The following is an 11,711-nucleotide window of genomic DNA, read 5'->3' as shown; positions in this document are numbered from 1 at the left end:
TTGCCAGTCTTTATTATTCTTTCGGACTTTTGTTTTGATGCCCGGGTGTTTAGGGAGGCATACTCTCGCCCATTGAACTGTAGTACCCAATGTCTCGGACGAGGGGACGCTTTTATTGTCAATCCTCTTTTCATCCCTGAACCTGATCTCGACGGACTGATGGTTCTTAAGGTGAAGATTGTGGGGCATATACTCACGGCGCACCCCTAGGGGACCTCGGCAAGACCGGCAACATGTCTCCTGTTGGCTGTCCTATCCTGTAACGCTGAATACTGTTCCCTCTTATGACTTCTCAAGTTCATGGGGGTGGGCGACCAAGCCCCCCCGAGTCTGACTGTGTTGGAAGATCGGGCTCTGTAGCCCCCCGCTACAGTGGGCCCAGACCTAGCTCTTCCTTTGACCCTCCTGACTACCCCCTGCACCCCTTCCTCTGTGGTTGGGTCAAGCCACATGCCCCCAGCGGTGACCACCTCGTCCCCTGGTACGGCTCGGTCTCTCATTGTGACTACTGTATCTTTCAACCCCCCCCCCTCTCTGGGGGTTCTTAATGCCGTACCCGCCACGGCCGTACTCGCACGATCCCTTCCCATACTAATACGTTCCAAGCCTTGTTTGGTCCTGGTTCGTGGGCTAGATACTTTGATCTCCTCCATTTGGATTCTACTCCTGATGCTTTCTCACTATAAACACCTTGTTGATTCAGTGGATGTCTGTTGCTTTTAACCCCACCCGTTTAGGTACACGTGTCGTCGCAGCTCCTACACCGGATGCAGCTACCCGCTTAGCTGCATTATCTTGTATTGGGGAGACCCCTGTTCAGGTCTCCAAAAACGCTTGGTTAAATGCCAGTGTTCGCACTGTTCTCCCGCACCATGTTGCAACTGGTGTTAGGGACCTAAGACTGCCATGAGGATATTAAACATATCCTCGAAGCCCAAGGGCCACCCTGTCTTCCAGGTGGACACGTTCACTCGACCCCCTCGTGGTCGCTGCCATCATCCCCTTTAGAGTTGCGAAAATCCCCTTCGATAGTAGGTACCTTCCGCTCTATATCATTCTTGCTGGTGCCAGGTGCTCCGTTCAGGAGTACATTCCCTCTCCTAGACATTGTAGTAAGGGCACATTGGTTTGGGCACATTGCCCTCAAATGCACAAGTCTTGTTTCTATGCCCCCATGTGTGGGGACAATAGACACTAAGATAGATTGCTCATCTCCCCAGGCTCGCTGCCTCAATTGTGGTGAGGCCCACCTTACCTTCTCCTGCACGTGTATCCACTACAAGCTTGAGGAAGCAGTCCTCAACTTGAAACACCGGGATCGTTTGATTTTTAAGCAAGACACCAAGTCCGCCGACTCTACCCTTTCACTGGCGTTTCTTATGTTCGCGTGTTGCGTTCTACCTCCTCGTCGTTCCCTCCTTCCTCAGTCCCGCAACTGTTTCCAGGCCTTAGACCCGGACATGCCCACCAACACTTCCCAGTTCCTTTACGTTTTGTCCCAGAAAGTCTCCCTCCTGATTCTCCTTCTGGAGTTTTCCCCCCTTCCTACCATGTCTCTTGTCTTCTTTTCCTTCTCTGGTGCCTTTCGTTCGACTCCTGTCCTCAGCTTGTATGTGGACATTGGCTTCCTATCTCTCCAGGACGTGATCGCTACGGTCTTCGCTGTCTTGCGCAGTCCTTGCAACATCCTTCCTCTCGCCTGTCGTGCTTTAACTGTGGTTCCCCTCCTGTGGTTCCTGTTTCTCTTCACCACCTCCCTCTTTCTGTCCGGTTATCTCGTTTGCAGGATTCTCTTTCCGTTCGTATTTCTAATATTTCTCGTGTTCCTTCTTTGCCTCCGTGTAGTCCCCCTTTCGCAGTTTTGTACATCCTTAACCCACATCACTAGAGCTTTTACCCCTGTACGGTTCTCAAATGCCTTTCCCTTGAGCCCTTTTCTTCTCATTCCCGCACAGTTTCCATCTTCACCGATGGGTCTAAGTCTGCGGACGGTGTAGGCTGCTGTTGTTTTTCCTGATCGCACTTGTGTGTCGCCTACCTCCGGAGGCTAGCATTTTGACAGCGGAACTTTGTTATTCTCTATGCTCTTCGTCTCCTGCTTTCTCATTGTCAATCCTCCTTTGTGGCAGTAGTTGACTCTGAGTGCCCTCATGGCTCTAGGGTCCCTTAATCCTGTCCATCCGGTGGGAGTCGAGATTCAACATTGACTGTTTCTTATCTCTTAGTAAATTTAAATCATAGTTCTTCTGGGTTCCTAGCCATATTGGTGTTTCTTTAAATGAGCGTGCGGATGCTGCCGCTAGAGAAGCCATCCGCTCTTGTCCCATTTCCCATAAAGGTATTTCTTATTCCATCTTTTACCCGGTTATTCATTCCTCCATCCTTGCTTGTTGGCAAGGTTGTTGGTCTTCTGTTACTGGTTAACGCCATTGCACATTAGGCTTAACAGAATGCAGCATTTTAATCCCCTTTGCTATAAATATTGAAAATGGGAATAAATACAGAATAACAGAAAACGAACTTATTCAGGGAAGATGAAGATGGGGTGACTGGCTAGCTGATGACATCATTGACCATTAGCAATGCCTGTGCATGGGTCACCGGGGTAACGAAAAATGACCGACCCTACGATGAAACTGAAAACGGTACCCAAACGAGAGAGAAATCTCACCGGGGTAACGAAAAATGACCGGCCCTACGATGCAACTCTGAAAAAAGCAAAATGTTGCATCGTAGGGCCGTTTACCACTACTATCGCCGTTTTCATTGATTGGCATATATTCGATATTAAGTCATAATTTCAAACTACAAATATGTGCAGTGAACCAGAATTCGGCTCCAAAAACACGTTCATGCAGCCCGTCCTCCAAACAAAGATCCAAAAGTGATTCCATCCACCCGCCAAACCCCCTGTTTATGAATGAAAAGCGGTTTACACACGACTCACAACTGATTTCGTTCGAACACTTCCGGAACAAGTGCTTCACTGACGAGTTTTGTTCGAACCACATCGCTATAAATGCTTCACCCACGTACCCCCCTCCCCGCTCAGCTCGTTGTCGCCGTGTGGGGGCTTCGTGGGCGGCTGCTGGAGTGTGATGCTCCTTAGGACAGTCCTCTGTCCTTTTCTAGCCTTGTGCTCCTGCTGCCGTCCTCTCCAATTCTGCTGGGCACCTTTTCCTTTTCCTTCTGTTTCGTTTTTCTCCCCCCTCTTCTCCTATCTGCTTGCCGTTTCCTGCCGTCCTTTTGCTCGTTCTGGTTCTTCCATGGACTTCTTCTATTTTGACGCCCGGGTGCTTGAGGAGGCATACTCATGCACCCGTAGAACTGCAGTACCCGACGTCGAGAGCGAGGGGAACCTTTTATTGTCAATCCCCACTTCGTCACTGAACCCGATCTCGACGGACTGTCGGTTTCTTAAGGTGGCGTTTGTGGGGCGTGTACTCACGACGCACCCCTAGGAGGCCCCGACAAGATCGGCGATAGCTTCTTGTTGGGTGTCCTGCCTCTAATTGTGGCTCCATGGTGGGTGTGGGGGCACATTCGTGAGTGAATTCTTAATTTCGTCAAGATGATAACCCCTGTTTCGGCTGCTTCTGGCTTACCTTTTCAGGCTCGTGGGGTGGGCGACCAAGCCCCCGAGTCGGTCCGTATTGGAAGACCGGGCTCTGTAGCCTCCGCTGCCTTGGGCCCCGACCTTGCTCCTCCTTTGGCCTCTCTGACTCCTTCCCCTGGCTCCCCTCCCTCCTCTGTGGTTGGGTCGAGCCCCATGCCCCCAGTGGTGACTACCTCGTCCCCTGGCGCGGCTCCTTCTCTAGTTGTAACTACTGCGCCTTTTAACCCCTCTCTCTCTGGGGGTTCTCACCGCCGTCCTCGTCACGGCCGCCCTCGCTCGATTCCTTCCAGTTCTGCTACCTATCAAGCCTTGTTTGGTCCCGCTTCGTGGGCCAAATATTTTGATCTCCTCCCTCTTGATTCTGCGCCTCCTGACGATTTCTCCCTTCATCGACATCTCATTGATTCCGTGGATGCCTCCATTACTTTCAACCCCACTCGTCTCGGTACACGTGTCGTTGCTGCTCCTTCTCAGGATGCTGCTTCCCGCTTGGCTGCCTTATCCTGCCTTGGCGAGACCCCCGTTCGGGTCTCGAAGAACGCTCAATTGAATGCCAGTGTTGGCACTATTTTGCTCCCGCCCCATGTTGCAACCGGTGTTCGGGACCTGCGCGACTGCCACGACGATATTCGCCATATCCTAGCTGCCCAGGGCCATTCTATTCTCCAGGTGGACACGTTTACTCGTCCCCCTCGTGGTAGTCGCCGTCAACCCCTCCGGGTTGTGAAGATTACCTTTGATGGTAGGACCCTTCCACCCTCTGTCATTCTTGCTGGTGCCAGGTGCTCTGTCCAGGAGTACATTCCTTCTCCTCGGCTCTGCAACAAGTGCTGGAGGTTTGGGCATGGTGCCCTCCGCTGCTCCGGGACTTGGCCCCTGCTTCCCTTTCGGTTGCTGCTCTTGCTGGGGTGCGCTCCCCTCTTTCTACTCCCCCTCCTCCTGCTGCTGTCCTTGACGGCTCCTCTCCGTTGTCTCCTCCTCTTCCTCCTCCTCCTCCAGACCCTGCCCGCCCACCTCTGCTCTGTTCTCCCGTTTCCTTCCCTCCGTCTTTGCTCAGTTTACCCATGCCCCCTAACCCTGACTTTGCTGACCCTGATCCCGACCCTGATATTCTTTAACGTGCTCTGTTGGTCTTTCGCCTTTGTTTCTTCCTTGTTCTCTGTTTTTGTCCTTTCTCTTCTCGTCGTTGTCCATTCTTCAATGGAACGTTCGAGGTTATTACGCCAATTTCCTCGAACTCAACTTCTGATTTCGCGGTTTTCGCCCCTTTGTGTCTGTCTCCAGGAGCCAATGCTTGGTGCTCGTCCTGGTCGTTTTCGTGGCTATTCCTTTCTCTCCCCCCCCCCCCCCCGCCATTGCTGGGGCTTCTAATTCTTCTGCTCTTTTGATTCGGGCTGATGTTCCCTTTGTTCCTTTACTTTTTCCTTCGCCTCTCCATTGTTCTGCTGCTCGTATCTTTGTGGGGAATTGGTACACAGTTTGTTCCATTTATCTCCCCCCGAGTGTCCCGCTCTCTCTTCCTGATTTGAAACACCACCTGGACTCCTTGCCGGAGCCTGTGCTCCTGCTGGGTGACTTCAATTGTCGTCATTCTCTTTGGGGTGACGTTCTGACGAATACCCGGGGTCGCCTCCTTGAGCCGTTTCTCCTCTCTTCTTCCCTGTCTCTTCTGAATTCTGGTGAGCCCACTCATTTGGACTCTCGGACTCGCACCCTTTCTTGTCTTGATCTTTCTCTCTGCTCTTCTTCTCTTTACTTAGATTTCACGTGGCAGGTTCTTGATGACCTCCATGGAAGTGATCATTTCCCCATCCTTGTTTCCTTTTTCTCTTTTCGCCCTTCCCTCTCTTTCCCTAGGTGACAGTTTGCTAAGGCAGACTGGACCCTATTTACCCTCAGTGCTGCTCTCCCTGACCTCTCCCTTCTGCCTCTCTCTCGCGCTCTCCTCCTTTTTCATGACACTGTCTTCAACGCTGCCCTCCGCTCTATTCCTCGCTCTTCCTCTCGGGGTCCACGGAAGTGCGTTCCCTGGTGGAATGCGGACTGTGCTCGGGCTGTCCGCTGTAAGCGTGCAGCCTGGAAGAGGCACCGCCGTAGGCAGACGACCGATTCTTTTCTTTTCTTTCGGAAAGCGAGTGCGGTGGCCCGTAGGGCCATCCGTACGGCTAAACGTGAATGTTGGGCATCTTATGTCTCAACAATTACGTCCGAGACCCCTCTGGCCCAGATCTGGAAGCGTATCCGCAAGATAGCGGGTAAGTTCGTTCCCGATGTTTCACCGGTCCTTCACCTCCATGATACTCTTGTGGCGGACCCGTTGCAGGTCGCTTCCGAACTGGGTTCCCATTTTTCTTCTGTTAGCTCTGGTCTTCATCTTCCCCAATCTTTCCTTCTTCGTAAACCTGTCCTTGAGTCTCGTCCTTTAGATTTCTGCACTCATCTTCAGCTTCCCTATAATGATCCCTTCTCTCTCTCTGAACTTCGTTCTGCCCTGGCCCTCTGCGGTTCTACGGCGGCGGGCTCCGATGGTATTCATTATGAGATGCTTCGCCATCTCCCTCCGAGCACGTCTCAGTATTTACTGAGTCTGTATAATCGGATCTGGGAGTCGTCGTCAGTCCCTGAGGACTGGCTCGATGCCGTTGTCCTCCCTGTTCGCAAACCGGGGTCTCTGGGTACTTCCCCTAAGGACTTTCGCCCTATTGCTCTCACAAGTTGTGTCTGCAAACTCTTTGAACGTATGGTTAACGTTCGTCTGATGTGGTTCCTGGAACACCATCACCTCCTCTCCCCTTCTCAATTTGGTTTCCGCAAGTGCCGCAGCACGACAGATGTCCTGGTGAACTTGGAGGTCTATATTCGTACTGCTTTTGCTGCGAAGACCTCCGTTGTTGCCGTCCTTTTTGACCTAGAAAAGGCTTACGACACCACTTGGCGTTATCATATCCTATCTCAACTTCATTCTTTTGGCCTTCGTGGTCATCTCCCTCTCTTTCTCCGCAGCTTCCTCTCTCGTCGTTCCTTTCGGGTGCGCCTTGGTACCGCTCTCTCTCCCTCTTTTCAGCAATACGAAGGTGTGCCCCAGGGTAGTGTTCTGAGCACTACTCTTTTTCTTGTTGCCCTCAATGGTCTTCTTTCCTCTCTTCCTTCTGGTGTCTTCTCCGCTCTCTATGTCGATGATCTTACCCTTTGTTGTCAGGGTGATGATTCGCCTCTCCTTCAACGCCGGCTTCAACTTGCAATTGATGCCGTGTCGTCTTGGGCCACAGGTCATGGCTTCAAGTTCTCTACTTCTAAGACTTGTGCCATGACTTTTACGCGGAAACGGGTTGTTCTTCGTCCCTCTTTGTCACTTTATGGTCATCCCCTTGAATACAAAGATTCCGCGAAGCTTTTGGGGTTATTCCTTGACACTCGTTTGTCTTGGTCTCCCCATATCTCTTACCTCCGTGTTGAGTGCTCTAAGGCCCTTACCCTCCTTCGGGTCTTGTCCCATACTTCTTGGGGGGCAGATAGGCGCACTCTCCTTGCTTTACATTCCTCTCTCGTCCTGTCTAAGCTCGATTATGGTTGCCCTGCCTACTCGTCTGCTTCTCCTTCTACTCTTCGCCGTCTTGATGCTTTGCACCATACTGGGTTGCGCCTCAGTTCTGGTGCCTTTCGTTCGACTCCCATCCTTAGCTTGTATGTTGACACTGGCTTCCTGTCTCTCCAGGACCGCCGTGATCGCTACTGTCTTCGCTATCTTGCGCGGTCCTTGCAACATCCTTCCTCTCGCCTCTGTCGTGCTTTAACTTTTACCCCTCCTGCGGTTCCTGTTCCTCTTCACCACCTCCCTCTTTCTGTCCGGTTATCTCGCCTACAGGATTCTCTCTCCGTTCGTATTTCTGATGTTTCTCCTCGTGTTGTTCCTTCTTTGCCCCCGTGGAGGGTCCCTCTTCCGCGGTTTTGTACTTCCTTGACCCGTATCACTAAAGCTTTTACCCCTCCTACGGTTCTAAAACGCCTTTTCCTCGAGCACTTTTCTTCTCACTCCCGCTCCGTTTCTGTCTTCACCGATGGGTCTAAGTCAGCGGACGGTGTTGGCTACTCTGTTGTTTTTCCTGATCGCACTTATATGTGTCGCTTGCCTCCGGAGACTAGTATCTTTACAGCGGAACTTTATGCTATTCTCTATGCTCTTCGTCTCCTGCTTTCTCGTTGTCAGTCTTCCTTTGTGGTTGTTGTTGACTCTCGTAGTGCCCTCATGGCTCTCGGGTCCTTTAATCCGGTTCATCCAGTAGTTGTCGAGATCCAGCATTGGCTGTTTCTCGTTCACAGTAAATTTAAGTTGGTTGAGTTTTGTTGGGTTCCCAGCCATATTGGTGTGTCTTTAAATGAGCGTGCGGATGCTGCTGCCAAGGAAGCTGTCCGCTCTTGTCCCATCTCTCGCAAGGGCATTCCGTATTCCGACTTTTACCCGGTTATCCATTCCTCAGTCCTTTCCCGTTGGCAGGCTTCTTGGTTGTCTGTTACTGGTAACAAGCTCCGTACTCTTAAATGTTGTGTTTCCTCGTGGCCGTCCTCCTTCCACCGTAACCGGCGGTGGGAAACAGCTCTGGCGAGGTTGCGTATTGGCCATACTCGCTTAACCCATGGTCACTTGATGGAGCGCCGCCCTGCTCCTTATTGTCCTAGTTGCATTGTCCCTCTTACAGTCGTGCATGTCCTTCTTGAATGTCCTGACTTCCAGGACGAGCGTGTGTCTTGCTTTCCGACCGCCCCTCGCGGTCACCTGTCCCTCGATAGAATTCTTGGTGACTCGGATACTTTTGATATCGTTCGCCTTATGCGTTTTTGTTCTCGTATTGGCATCCTTGGTGATATTTAGCGCCCTCTGATTATTTTGCGTACTTGATGGTGCTACATAGCCTTCCCGGTTTGGTGCCTTCTTTTGATAATTACTTACTTACTTACTTCACCCACGTACTACAAATGCAAATAATCGCCAACCGAACCTAAATAGCTAACCTAACCTATGCCTATATATGCACAATATGCTAATATATTATAATATTAATTTATATTTGAGAAAATTCTTGTTTTGAATGAACAGCAAGTTAAAATTTATGAATGCGTCTGTACAAAGACACGAGCAGCAGAACAATGGAAAGGCGAAGGAAAAAGTAAAGGAACAAAGGGAACATCAGCGCGAATCAAGAGAGCAGAAGAATTAGGAGCCCCAGCAACGGCTGGGGGGGGGGGGGGGGAAGAGAAAGGAATAGCCACGAAAACGACCAGGACGAGCACCAAGCATTGGCTCCTGAAGACAGACACAAAGGGGCGAGAACCGCGAAATCAGAAGTTGGAGTTCGAGGAAATTGGCGTAATAACCTCGAACGTTCCATTGAAGAATAGACAACGACGAGAAGAGAAAGGACAACAACAGAGAACAAGGAAGAAACAAAGGCGAAAGAGCAACATAGCACATTAAAGAATATCAGGGTCAGCAAAGTCAGGGTTAGGGGGCATGGGTAAACTGAGCAAAGACGGAGGGAAGGAAGCGGGAGAACAGACCAGAGGTGGGCGGGTGGGTGGGGTCCGGTGGAGGAAGAGGAGACAACGAAGGGAAGCAGTCTAGGACAGCAGCAGGAAGAGGGGGAGTAGAAAGAGGGGAGCGCACCTCAGCAAGGGCAGCAACCGAGAGGGAAGCGGGGGCTAAAGAAACCTCCATAGCAGGAACAGGGGGCGCAACCACCGAAATGGGAGGGGAAGCAGCGAGAGAGGCAGAAGTAGGGGCAGAGGAAGAAAGCGAAACCTTCTTACCCGCCGGGGAGGAGGAAGGAGAGGAGCCAGGCTTACGCTTCTGACTTAAAGAGACAGGTGTTCCAGCAACCACGTACTGGGCAACGGATTCTAGCGTCTCAACAGAAGCTGAGCGAGAGCACACATGACGGCCGTTTAGAGAGCGATGGACATCAGCCCGCACCGACAGGTGGCGGGGAGAGTCAAGAGACGGAGGGGAAGGATGGGAAGGAGGAACGGAGGGAGACGAGGAAGAAGACACAGGAGACACGACAGACCGGGTAGAAAGAAGGGGAACCCCACACAGGACCAGGAGGTAGATCCTTCGGGAGAGAACCCAAAGGAACAGAGGAGGGGGCAGTGGGCGTATCAGGGTCCAAGGCCCGGAAACGGTTGTGAGTCTGAGGAAGGTGGGAAGGACGAGGAGAGGAAGAGCGCAACACGCGAGCATAAGAGATGTTAGCATAAGGCGGGAGCCGGCAAACCTGGCGCCTCGCCTCGGGAAAAGATAAACGCTCCCGGTGCTTCAAGTTGAGGACGGCTGCCTCAAGCTTGTAATGGATACAGTCACGGGAGAAGGTAGGATGGGCCTCACCACAGTTGAGGCAGGGAGCTTGGGGAGAAGTGCACTCCGACTTAGAGTGACCTTCGCCCCCACACAAAGGACAGAGAGACAGTCCCAGAGCAGCGGAGGGCACCATGCCCAAACCTCCAGCACTTGTTACAAAGCCGAGGAGAAGGAATATACTCCTGGACAGAGCACCTGGCACTAGCAAGAATGACAGAGGATGGAAGGGTCCTACCATCAAAGGTGATCTTCACAACTCGAAGGGGTTGACGGCGACGACCACGAGGGGGACGAGTAAACGAGTCTACCTGGAGGACAGAATAGCCTTGGGCATCAAGGATATGCCGAATGTCACCGTGGCAATCCTGCAGATTCCGAACACTGGTTGCAACATGGGGCGGGAGGAGAATAGTGCCAACACTGGCATTCAACCGAGTGTTCTTTGAGACCCGAACAGGGATCTCGCCAAGGCAGGATAAGGCAGCCAAGCGGGAAGCAGCATCCTGAGAAGGAGCAGCAACGACATGTGTACCGAGACGGGTGGGGTTGAAAGTAACAGACGCGTCCACGGAATCAACGAGATGCCGATGGAGGGAGAAATCGTCAGGAGGCGCAGAATCAAGAGGGAAGAGATCAAAGTATTTGGCCCACGAAGCTGGACCAAATAAGGCCTGATACGCATCAGTACAGGAAGGAAACGAGCGAGTGCGGCCGTGGCGCTGACGGCGTTGAGAACTCCTAGAGAGAAAGAGGGGTCAAAAGGCGCAGTAGGCACAACGAGAGACCTAGCCGCACCAGGGCACGAAGTGGTCACCACTGGGGGCTTGAGGCTCGACCCAACCACGGAGGAGGGAGGGGAGCTGGGGGAAGAATTCAGAACGGTCAAAGGAGGAGCAAGGTCGGGGCCCAATGCAGCGGGGGCTACAGAGCCCGGTCATCCAATACAGGCCGACTCGGGGACTTGGTCGCCCACCTCACGAGCCTGAGAGGGTACAACAGAAACATTCAACGACATATAGACGAAGAGAAAAATTCATCCACGAATGTGCCCTCATACCCACCATGGATTCACAATTAGAGGCAGGACACCCAACAGGAAGTTATTGCCGATCATGTCGGGGCCTCCTAGGGGTGCGTCGTGAGTATACGCCCCACAAACGCCACCTTAAGAACCGTCAGTCCGTCGAGAGCAGGTTCAGCGATGAAAGGGGGATTGACAATAAAAGGTTCCCCTCGCTCGAGACGTTGGGTACTACAGTTCTACGGGTGCAAGAGTATGCCTCCTCAAGCACCCGGGCGTCAAAATAGAAGAAGTCCAAAGGAATAACCAAAAGAAGCAAAAGGTCGGCAGGAAAAGACAAGCAGATAGGAGAAGAGGGGGGAGAAAAACGAAACAAAAGGAAAAGGAAAAGCGCTCCGGCACAATTAGAGAAGACAGCAGCAGGAGTGCAAGGCCACCAACGGACAGAGGACTGTCCCACGGAGCATCACACTCCAGCAGCCGTCCACTAAGCCCCCCTCACGGCGCCAACGGGCCGGATGGGAAGGGGGGGTTTACTGAACATAGATATTCCTTCATACAAGCTCATTATTAGTTTAGGGTAAGGTTTTTTCTTCGTAAAAATAAAATACTATTATCATCAACCATGTATTGGGTGGGTCAGGCATTCAGTTTACAACTCAGTAAGTGTTTACTGAACGTGGAAATCGCTACATGTATGGTCATTTAGTTTAGTTTAAAGT

Source organism: Procambarus clarkii, chromosome 43 (genome assembly GCF_040958095.1).
Source record: "Procambarus clarkii isolate CNS0578487 chromosome 43, FALCON_Pclarkii_2.0, whole genome shotgun sequence".
In the NCBI taxonomy this organism is placed as follows: Eukaryota; Metazoa; Arthropoda; class Malacostraca; order Decapoda; family Cambaridae; genus Procambarus; species Procambarus clarkii.
Note: the sequence above shows the minus strand (reverse complement) of the source record.